Here is a 12,424-nt window from a genome sequence, read left to right on the forward strand (position 1 = left end):
CCAACATAGTCAACCTCCAATAGGATCTATGAAGGAATCACCAATTTCCTTGGAAGGTTTAACCCACGAGCTCAACCTTTTGAGAACACAGATGACATTAATTTGTTGGCTCGCACAAACACAGTGACTTCAGGACTTCCTGTCGTTACAGAACACACGGCAAGGGTGATGACACCACCCCTCGCAGATGATCTACATTCTCAGAACTTACATGCTGAAGGTGGACCGGTCTTTCGGTTTGATTCGGAAGCAGGACCATCCGACCCTCAAGGGAGTTATAGATCATACATGAACACACAACAGATGGAGGCAAATGTCGAGAGAATGCCTCAACCACCGAGACTTGTGCCATACTTTCAAGATGGACCTCCAATAGCACGACCACCAATCACAACCATGGCTTATCAAGGGCCGACACCTAGGTTTAACCCGGTGTCAATAGGATCAACATTCACGCAAACTCATCCAACGGTGAATCCACCGCATGAAACACCAAGTACATCTTATTTTGTGGATCCTCACATGAGACAGTATCCAAGACCGGTCCAAACCCAACAAGCCTACAATCCCCCACAACCAACACATCCATATCCAAATCCACCACAAATGCCATATCAACAGCCATCTCCTATTCATTAGACGGTTTTGTCGGATGATGCGCTTAGAACGTTAGTACAAGCAATAGGAAGGGGGGCGCCAGCGCCAGCTGCATTTCTTGCAGCTAGAGAAAATCATGGGTCTAGGAATAGATCCATTACCATTGCCAAGCTAATCACAAAATTTCATGGAGAAGGTGATCCAATCACGTATGTGGAACGATTCGAACAAGTATGTGTCGCGTTCGGAGATGTCTTCGATGGCGATAAGATTGGAGCCTTTGGAATTCAGTTGGATGGCAAGGCAGGCGCTTGGTATAGAGCGCTTAAAAACGAGGAGAAGGATACGTGGGAAACATTAAGAGGGTCGTTCATTTTGGAGTATCTCCAAAAGGTCCGAAGTGGAGCCCTATAAATCAGTTAAACCAAGTCAAACAGGGTAAAGACTCCTTGCGAGATTACATTGCTAGAATCAAACATTTGAACGCAAGGTGTGAGCCTCATGAAAGGCTCAACGATGAACAGCTCTTGCCTCGATTTTTATTGGGGTTGAGAAGTTCAAAACTGCATGATCAACTCACAGTCTTGAATATAACATCTTTTGAGACATGCAGTAAAGGAATAAGCTTTTCGTTGATGAAAATTTGAATCCATTGACGGATTTCTCAATCCGTTCAATGGAAATTTCAATCCATCGATGAAAATCTTAGTCCATTCAGTGGGAACTTTTCCTCGGTCGATGGAATTTTGGATTCAAAATCAAAGTTCAGGGATCCCGATTTCAATGACGGGAATAATTTGTCAACGAAAATTTTCTGAGGGATGTAAATTTTCCCATCGGTGGACTTTTTTGATGAAATTCTTTTCCATTCGGCTGGAAATTTTGGCATTGAAAGTTTCATTGGATGAAAGTGAGATTTCACAAATTTTGGACCACTTCTTTTCCTCCTTTTTTGGATGGAAATTACACTCCATTGACAAAAATATCAATCCGTAAAGAAATTTCGGATTCTAGAATCCAAGTTCACATCATTATTTTTTGAATAACAATTGTCATTGTTTTCATGACTTAGAATTTATTTTTTGTAAGAAAATGGCTTAGATCAAATAACGCAAACACAACACTTACTACCATCTAAATATTGACCATTACGTCAAAAGTAAACCATTTGGTCCAAATGAATGTATTACTTTCTTCTCTAAACTTTGACCACTTAGATAGTTTAGTTACTATCTAATTCTAGAGATATTTTTAGTTTCAATAAACCTCTTCTATGAGTATGGACTCCATATACTTATTTATCTTAACATAAAAAATATGCTCTAATTCAAATATTGGAATGAACTAGAATGATTGAGATGAAATTTCTTAATTTATTGTAGAAAATAAAGCATATTTTTGTAATTCTAAGTAAAGGATGTCTTATGCATTTCATAGTCATGCATGAATTACTAGTAGCTCTTAAAACATTGGATCTTGTCATTGACCTGGTTTTTTTATTTTTTTAATTTGACATGAAAAGCAAAAAAAATCCCACCTTTAAACTAGCAATATGTACATTTTAAGAAAAAGTTCAAAAGTATACTTAGTTTGCAAAACGGTGGAAGCACGTTAATCTACTACGCTTTTTGTGCTTTTTAGCATTGACAAGATAGCATGAGTTGAAAGCACGCATATTTTAGAATGAATCATATTCATTTGATATTTTTATTTTATAAAATAATGTTTAACACTACATGAATAATCATAACAAGGCATGGCCTTGCATGGACTTGCTCTCAACTGAATCCAAGTGAAGTTGAATGACAATTGGGAGCCTTAGTGATGAGTAGCTCAAAAAGTGCAAATTCTGTAATGGGTGACGTGCTTGCACAGCCTGATCATCATGGCTAGGAAGGGAAGGAGTGGCGAGCATGGGCTCCACAACTTCAGGGAGAAAAGGAAGCACAAGAGAGAACATGTTTGAGAGAAGCTAGAGCCGCCTCCACCTCTAGCTCTAAAGAAGACTGCCAAAACAAAAAAGAGAAAGCTGCTTTTGCAAGAGAAGCCAAAGCCACCTCTAGCTCCAGCTCCAAAGAAGACTACTAAACAAAAAGAGGAAGGAGGTACAAGAGAGAACAAGAAGCAGAAGGAAAAACCCCTCTAGAGTGGAGGAGAGTCGACATGGAAGCCTCTTCTACTGGTGGTTCATCCTTTTTCTATACCTATAGGTTTGTTTTTTCTCTATGTCTTGTCTCCACATCGCTTATTATGTGTTCAGGGTGATGGAAAGCTCCCAAACTAGAGTATCCAAAAAAAAGGAGGTTGTGCCTTATGAAGGAGTCTTTCACGATCAATATAGACTTAGTTTGATGGGAATGGATCCAAAAACCTTAAAGGAGGCTGATCTATCTAAGAGGGAGTGGTTGGTCGTGTTTTAAACTCCCAGATATTCGTTCGTATATAGAATTAAGTGCAGCAGTGTTCGTCCTAAAGCATATAGGGATTTTCTTCTTTTCCACAATAAGGTGTACCAAAAACAATGCCCTACTAATATGGAGGTCATAGTGGCCTTTGCGAGGGTGTACGCAAAACAGTTTAGCCCGGTTGCGAACGAGCAGGGTAGTTCAATTGATTTCGCATGGGCAGTTTTTGCAGAGCAGTGTGTCGAGGAATTAAAGAAAAGAAGCTATTTTGAGAGCCACACCATTAAGTGGAAGAGAAATAATGAAGGAAGTTTTGCAATCCATGATGATGAGGAATATTACTTTCAAGATGACATTCCACGAACATATGAGAAGGGGCGTCCTGAAGAAACCCCCATATCAAGGAGACAGTTTACAGGGCATGGCAAGAAAAGAGGGGTCATATGCTTGTTCGCCACCCGCATGCAAAGGAAAAAATTATTTCTCTAATTGATCATTTGGATGCTGAACTTAAAACTGTTGCACAAGAATTGGAGAGGGCAAACACTTCATTAACAGATGCAATGGTTAGGAAGAGGAGTTGGGAAAGTGTAAGTGCAGTTGTGAAGCAACTTAGAGTAGAGAAGGAGGAAGCAGAGATTGAACTACGATCCTTGCAGCCATACTCTGTAGAGAGGATGGCCCACTTGGACACTAGACATGCTAAGATTTGCATGAGTTCCATGAGTAAGAATAATTTTAACCCTTATTGGGGAATAAAGGTATGATTATGAAACAATAGATGAGATAAAGAAGAACATATTGCATTCCAAAAAGTCATTTTAGAAGGATTGTGCTACATGAAATTCTTCTAGAAGATAAATGGCCCACACTACTTGACATTTTCAACAAAATGTATAGCAATATTATCCCATAATGAAACTAAGGTAGAATAATAGTTTTGTAACTTATGCTTTGTTATTTGTACTTGAGATCTATAATGCAAAATATGGTCTCATCCATGATTCCCATGTACCATACGAAGGTGAAATTCAATAAAAGTATATAAGAGAAAAAATGACAAAACGAAACTAGGGTGGAACATACAAAATTTGAAAATAGCCAAGCTCTACACATAGAAAAAAGAAAAAGTCCTATAGAAGAATATAAGGAGTATAATTTTTCCTAAAACTACAATCAAAGTAAAAAAGATAACACGAATAGACAAAGAGTTCCTAACATGTTGGGCTTTTGTTTTAGCATTCAAATAGTGGTTTAAAAATCTTTCCAACGTTGAGCGTGGGTTGCTCCCAGGGCTTCCATGACTAGGAAATCCTACATACAACATGCGTTCAAGGTGTCATTTTAAACCTCTACTCACATTATCCTACAATCCTTTCCCTATGAAAATTTATTTTTTTAAATATGGTCAATTAAAATGTATGTTTGTGTACTAGAGTAGAAAACCCACATTCTATGGTTATATATGTATAGGGGCATGCTCTAGGATGTCACTAAATAGGCCCTCAAAAGGGCCAAGTGACATTCATAAATGACTAAATAAAATTGATTAGTGAAAAATCACAATTGAATTCTAAGGAAATGTCATGAAATAAAAAAATTAGTTACAAGATCATTGACAATTGCCATGTTATTATGAAGCGTATGTAGACTACCTCTATAGAGGAGCTCGTAAACATAAAATGGCACTGAGTTTTAGAATTATAAACCTAAAACAGCTAGATAACTCAATCCATCTACGTCTAAGTCCTGATTGTATAAGAAAGAGACAATGGAGTTTTAAAATACAAAACAAATTTTTAAAAGAGAATGCAAGTAAAAATTATAGAGAAACAAGCCAAGAGCATAATTATTACTTAATTCATCTTGAGAGATTGTGCATTAAGTAACCAAGATTCTATGAAGGGGTTCATAAAATAAGAAGGTGTTAAAGGCTTGCAAAACCCTTGTAGTGGTCAAATGTTGGCTCAACATAAGAACTCAAGGTTGCCATTTTCAATTCATTAGAACGAATTGCTAGACAAATTCAAATTTCAAAGCTATTGAAAAATACAAAGGGCCACTAGCTATAAGAAAAGTCACATAGTATTGGGAAAGATACTTGGGGAGAAGAGAAGAAGCCTAATTGTAATGTATATTAGTTAAGGTAGTGCTCGAGGTAGAACAAACAAAGTATGCAAAGCAGAGTAGGTCATTTTATCATAATGAATCCATACCTCTACGAGTCTAGCCATTCAAATTGATGAGGCAAAAATAATGCAATAGGACTACTGGAATATTTCCAGGGTGTTTAAGCAATCCCCATCTAGTATGTGTTTGGAGCCAATTCAATAGCTAGAGTTGGTGCATATTTTATGTGATTTGAGTAGCTAAAAGTGGCTATCTATCCAATGCCCTCCTTGTACTATTATAAAACTTGTGACGCATACAGGTCACATAGTTCCACCTAGCAAAATTTCTAATAGTATTTAAAGTGGACTTTTAACTAGCAACTACAAACAAATGCTTTGCCAACTAATAAGTAGTCCATAACACCATAAGTTAGTAGGTTAATTAAAGGTTTATTTGTGGGGTCAGGTTTATAATTGAATATCAAAAATATTTTCATAATAAATAATAACCAAGCATTACCTTTAGCAATTTAAATATATAAGCAAATTTTCATTTAGTCATAGATAAATGGATAATGAAAAATTCATCATGGGCTATGCAAATGTTTCAGTACATAAATATAATGAGCATGTAGGGTAAGGATACCTTGGTGCTTTTGTTGCTCTCTGTGCAAAGCACTTTTTTACCCACTTACGGTGTTTTATTTCTCATGCATTATTGATGTATTTCTACCATGAGCTTTGCTCTTGGGTATTTTTCATAGTTAATAGAAGTTATTTCTTGGAAAAAAAAGGAGAAAATACTGAAGGGACAAAAACTGATAAGGCCCTAATAAGGGTGGAAACGTAATTATTATAATATTGTATTAACACATATTAAAGAAGCAAAGAATAGTCATGTGGACCCCAAAAATATAACATTGAATTTAAATATAGTATATAAATAGATTGGATTTAAAACTAAGTGCTTGGGTAAAATTGTGATTATACATTATTAGGATTGGGGATATGTGTGTGCATATGAGAGATAGTGTGTGTGTGTGTGTTTTGCATATATATGCATGAGGCCTCTACTCACATTTATAACTCTCTCTCTCTCTCTCACACACACACACACACACACACACACACACACACACACACACACACACACACACACACGTGCATGTGTGTGTGTGTGTGTGTGTGTGTGTGAGAGAGAGAGAGAGAGAGAGAGAGAGAGAAGCACTTCTAAACATCTACAAAGACCTAAAATATATATGCAATGGAGATTCTCACACGTGCGCATGCATGCGTGTGTGTGTTGTGAATCTCCATTGCATATATATTTAAGGTTTTTGTAGATGTTTAGAAGGGCTTCTCTCTCTCTCTAACACACACTCTCTCTCTTTCTCACACACACACACACACACACAAAGACCTTAAATATATATGCAATGGAGATTCACAACACACACACACACATATGTTAGCTTAATCTCCCCTGAGGTCTTTGTAGATGTTATAATGCCTCTCTCTCTCTATATATATATATAAATATAAATATAAATATATATATATATCATGTTAATTCAATCTCCACTGCGTAGATATTTGACATCTCTCTCTCATGTTCGTTCAATCTCCATTGCGCTAGATATTTGAGGTCTCTATAATTGTTTATAATCTCTCTCTCTCTCTCTCTCTCTCTCTCTCTCTCTCTCTCTCTCTCGTGCCCGTGCACACACATAAACACACACACACACACACACAGGTGGGAAGTCTCTCTCTCTCTCTCTCTCTCTCTCTCTCTCTCTCTCTCTCTCTCAGATTTATCTTACTAATGTATGGACGTAACTTTTTATGGTTGCCCATCTAATTATATGCTGGATTGAGCACCACACACGTACGTAGGAGATACAGTGACTAGGAGGGCTTGTATACAATCAGTTGCATGGCTTGAACTAGTGACTAGGAGGGCTTGTATACAATTAGTTGCATGGCTTGAACTGGGAGTAATTCGTTGCTCGAATTACTCCCAGTTTTAACACATTCATGGTTGCCATGAACGTGTTAGAACTAGGAGTAATTCGAGCACTCCCATTTTAAAGCTTGTCAAAAAGCTTCAAACTTAGGTCAAGGAAGAACCTTCATCATGAAATTGGCCAAATCTACCACCGATGTTGCTGCTTCCATCCTCCTCTTAGTTGCTGCAACAACTATTTGTGAAGTCTCTAGGGGCTGATGCATGTGGAAATGGCACCGTGATGGTTGGCACTAGTGGATCTTGCTCATGGGTTCTTTCATCCTTTTGGCCTCGGGCATCGTCCCCACTTTGCAAAAGCAAGAATTCTCTCATACCTATGCTTTTTACGGTGGATGCTTTATATGTATCTCTTTCCTATGGTCTTGGGTGCTTGATGGGATGATGCCAGATGTTTGGGATGGTGTAGGATCGCTCATCACCCTTGTTGGTGTGTGCATTGTGATGTTTGTATCGAGAAACAATACAATAGCTCATGCATGATGGGAGAAGTAAAAGGGCTCGCTTGCATCTCACGATGTTACTACTTCTCAAGAGTAGGTTGGAATCATGATGGCATGACCTATTTGCATGTCGTCGTGTTACATGAAAAGCTAAAGTTCTAGTGCCACCAGGTATCATTTTAAGGTTTTTGAGGATTTTTTTGCATGCAAGATCACAATTGATATACATTATATTGATGTATCCAAATAGATTTTACTTAGATCGGATTAAATTTATATATCATATATTGCTTAGAAGCAAATTTTTGTTAATTATGGATGAGTTTCATGCCGCCTTGTACTCTTAAGAGTGGTGCCCAATTCTAAATGTTTCCTTCTTTTCTTGATTATTTACTCTTTAACCTTTCTAGTAAATTTTCCTTGAGTTACAAATGAGGTGAAGAGAACATGAAAAGAGTTTAGAGTGATGGGACGCTGATGACATCAAGCTACCATAAATCATTTGAATTAAAAGCCACTACACTAACTATGTCAATGTCTAAAGGAGAGAGAACGTGGCATGACCTTAGCATATGAACTTGCATGGACAGCTGTAGGAGAAGTAAAAGGATAAGGAGAGGCTAAACATCACATGAAAGGAGTGCCCCACATGTTAAGCTTTCATACAAGCTTATATTCTAGATTTGAGAGAATCAATGTTTAGATTTTTTTCATTGTTGTCTACAAGAAGATCCAAATCTTGCAAATTTATCTTGTAAACATTGACAATATAGCATGAAGCAAACAAAGAAAGGAGAGAGAGAGAGAGAGAGAGAGAGAGAGAGAGAGAGAGAGAGACCCATTGTATACTAGGGCAACCCTTGCAAGTAAAGAAAGGGGATTGCCATAAAAAGGGTAGTAGTGAAGCAATGAAGGTGCAATGGTTTAGAACTCTCTTTAGAACTAAGGGAGGAAGGAATAATCAACAAGTCTTGGGTAGCTAATGAAGAGGCAGGATCTCGATTAAGTGAGGAAGGAATGATTAATAAGCTCTGAAGTAGCTAATCAAAGGGTTGTGGTGGCACCTCAAATCGGAGGGTAATAAAGGACAAATCGTTTTTATGAGTTAACAAGCTTTCTACCTTACTATAGGAGATTTTGACTCTCTCTCTTTCTCTCTCTCTCTCTCTCTCTCTCTCTCTCTCTCTCTCTCTCAGGAGGATGCACATTTTGGAGATCCTTAATTTAATTCATTGATATAAATAGAAGCATCTATCCTTAGGAATGACAATAGAGTTCAGGGAAGGCTGGCATCAAATTTATTTTCATCTTGAGTTGATGTAGTCCTTCAAAATGAAAATAGAGTTTGGGAAGGCTAGGAAAAGGCTAGCATCTAATTTATGTTAATCTAGAGTTGATATAGTCTAAAGAAATTTACATAAATCAAAAGTAAAGGGAAGCTACTATATCAAAAATCCTACATGCAGTTATATGTGATTGTTAAAGGTTGTATGGTATTTAGACAAGAAGTTAAGAAAGTCTTATAGTCATTTGACATTGATTTACACTCTTCTATATTTAAGAAACTTGATGACCCAAGTCAATTGTCAAATGAATGTTTAAAAATCCATAAAATCTACCTGATTGCCATAGTAGGGTCTCTTGGAAGGTGGATAAAATTTCTTAATCCTTTCCCTCCCATTTGCAACTTAATCTTGAGTATAGGTACAGACTAGCACATTGGTAAACTAGTTTAGTAGCCTATCTAGAATAAATATGGATGTAGGAGGAATGATACACTCCAAAAAAAGATATCCGTATAATTATAAGACTAGATACATGACAATTTTTACTTATCGATTAAAAAAGAACATGCTGCATACAGATTGTTGATAGCTTCATGAAAAGAAGAAGAAAAATCCAACTTCATACCCATATTATCAAACAATGCTTGCCCAAATAAACTAATGTGTGTGTGTGTGTTGTGTTGTGAATCCCATGGTGCATGCTAGAAACAACCTCGCCATGTGGTTTCCCTTAATGGTTTTCTTCCTAGAATAAAGTGGGCTTGCTTTTTGAACATGTTAATGATTATCCATATCCCATCATTCCCGTAGCTAGATCTGGGAAGGTAAAAGATGAAGTCCATCACAATACTCTCCCATGGTCTTTGTAGTATGGGTAGTGGCATGAGAAGTTCTAGGGTCTTGTGCCAATCATACTTCACCTTTTGGCACGTGAGACATTCCGTCACAAACTTATGTATATCTTTCTGCATTCCTGGCAAAAAAAAAAATCTTTCTTTTTTATAGAAAAATTAATTTTCTATTAATGCTTGGAAAAAAGAACCATACAAGTCGGCTGTCCCGAAGGCATCAGCCAAAAAAGAAAACCCTTAAGCCCAACAAAGGCTAGTCTGCCACTCAAGAACCTAGCTCACTACTTAGGGTGTCTCACGAACAGGGGCTAACAACCAAAGAGGGACTATACCTCTAGCAAAATCCCTCATGGCATAAGAATGTAGAGAACTCCTACATGCCATGCCTTGCAGAATCGCTTTTGCCTTTTGGCGGTTGCTCTAGAGTTCACTGCCTCGTGCTCCTAGGTGATTCGTAGAGTATAGATGATGTCTTGCCAAATAACAACTAGTGTAGCATGCAACGGTTATCTGATCGTGTCATCACATCAATATCTTTTTAAACCTTTACCGAGGAATTAGTGTTATGCACCAGAGAGAGAAAAGAGATGAGGGTAGAGAGAGAATGGAGTGGACAATAGATTGGGTCCCTGTACCCACTGAGGGCCCCCTCCCCCAATCACAGGAGAATTTCCTTTATACTTGGAGAATTGAAAGATACAAATCACACTCTTCGAGAGAGAATGAAAACACACTTTTGAAGAGTACACTGTGCACACGTATTGTAGACCCAAAGACCCATGAGGCAACACCAACCAATACTGAGACCTTGATGCTATCCACACTGATGATGTAGGGCACTTTTGCAAGGCAAGGAAGAGGCTTGTGCTATCCATCGGGATATAGGGTTATTGCGTGAGTGAGAGAGAGAAAGCTAGGAGTAATATAATCTAAGAGAGAACTGAGATATGACTGAGATATAGAGTTGAGAAGTGAGCTGTGCAAAACTATAAAACAGAACTACAAAGAGCTACTGAAATAGTACCCAAACCTTACTCTGTTTGCTGGTCCGAATCCCCAACTATGGTGCTGCGTATACAGCTTCCCAACAAGTTGAACTGAGGCCAAAAGTTGAGGTTGATCAGGGTCAGATCTAGAGGTATTCAAGAGCTGCACACAAGGGCTGGAGGGGAGCTATCGGAATGCTTAAGGCTGGGGAGCTAAATGCCGAATGAGGGTTGTAGGCCCCCAATTTATAGGGGCGGTTGGGCTGAGCCAACTAGCCAAACTGGCCGACTTTTTAGTTGGCTGTTTGGGATGGTTGGTTGGGCCCTTGGCCCCATAAAAGGTAGCCTAGGGAGGTGTGCAGGGCAGCCCTTCCCCAGTCCATTTCCTTTCATTTTTCCAACCCTGAGGGGGGCCTAGAAGGGCTCCTATCCTAGGCTAGAACTAGACCTATCTACAATCCTACTATGGATACAGTACCCTTTTGTTCTCTAGACGGTACTAGTGAGCAAGGACTGATCTTTTGACTTGACCTAAGGCTAAAAGACTTACCTACATAGCTTGTGCCTACTGTCCTTGGACAAGGGCTCACAACAACATACGACAAAATCTCTTATTAGGGAACTATAATGTACTTGTCGATGTAGCTAGTGTGTCACATTGCACCCAAGTGGAGGGATGCATGTGACAACCAAAGTGGTGGTTGTCGGTGGAACGCGATGTCCCCCCATCATTAGGTTGCAATGCATAACCCAGATGTTCCAAGCCATTATGCTGGGCCATTGTCTTTCACACACGATTCTCCGGAGCGGTTGTAAACTTTTCTTTGAGAGTGTTGAAAGCTATCCTTTGGCCTTCTCCCCCATCTGAAGACTACAAATTTCTTGGTCAAATCATGTAACAAGGTTGCTATATCAACAAAGTGTTTGATGCACCATCTGTAATAAGAGCGAATCCCGAGAAAGTTGGGTACTTCATGTACCAACCTTTAGAAAGTAGATCTTGTACTTTTGCCATGATTTCTTCAGTTTGTGTTGTACTCACATGATAATTTGGCCGATTTGGAGGCTCACTTCTTAGAATGAGCTCTATAACATGATCTCCTGGCCGCTCAGTAGGAGGAAGCTAAGAAACTATCTTTGAAAGAATCGAGAAACTAAAATTTAACATTTTCAATAGGATTCACTTCCACTTGAGGTTCACCCTCTCTCTCTCTCTCTCTCCTACAAAAACAAAGTACATAGAAATAGCTGATTTTATTGATTTAGTAATAGAAATATTAGATACAATTGGGATTGTCTCACCTTTTTTTTTGGTCAAAATCTTGTGCTCCTTGTTTCTGTGCATGAAATTGAGAGTTCTTGCCTTGATGTCATTTTTGCTTCCTCAAAGCCATAGGCTTTTTGGGGCACTAGGCAGCAAAATGCCCTTCTTTTCCACAATGGCAGCACTTTTTCTCCTTTTGAAAGCCTCTAGTTGCTATGGTGCAAAATTCGACTTTCCTTTGTAAGGCTTTAATGGACCCCTCGACTTTTGAAGTTAGAGCTGCCTTTCTCCTTGAACTGTTGGGATTGTGTTTCTTTTGAAGGTGTCTCCATCTTTGCCTTTTGAGGCAACCATCATCCGTAGAGCTTTCTTCATTTCTTCAACTACTAGGGCTGAGTGCATCAGATCTCGTAGCTTTGTCTTGCGTTCAAAGCTCACTTGGTTACGAATACTTGGTG

The sequence above is a fragment of the Dipteris shenzhenensis genome, chromosome 14 (genome assembly GCF_047967505.1).
Source record: "Dipteris shenzhenensis isolate YYH24624 ecotype China chromosome 14, Dip_SZ_1.0, whole genome shotgun sequence".
Taxonomy (NCBI): domain Eukaryota; kingdom Viridiplantae; phylum Streptophyta; class Polypodiopsida; order Gleicheniales; family Dipteridaceae; genus Dipteris; species Dipteris shenzhenensis.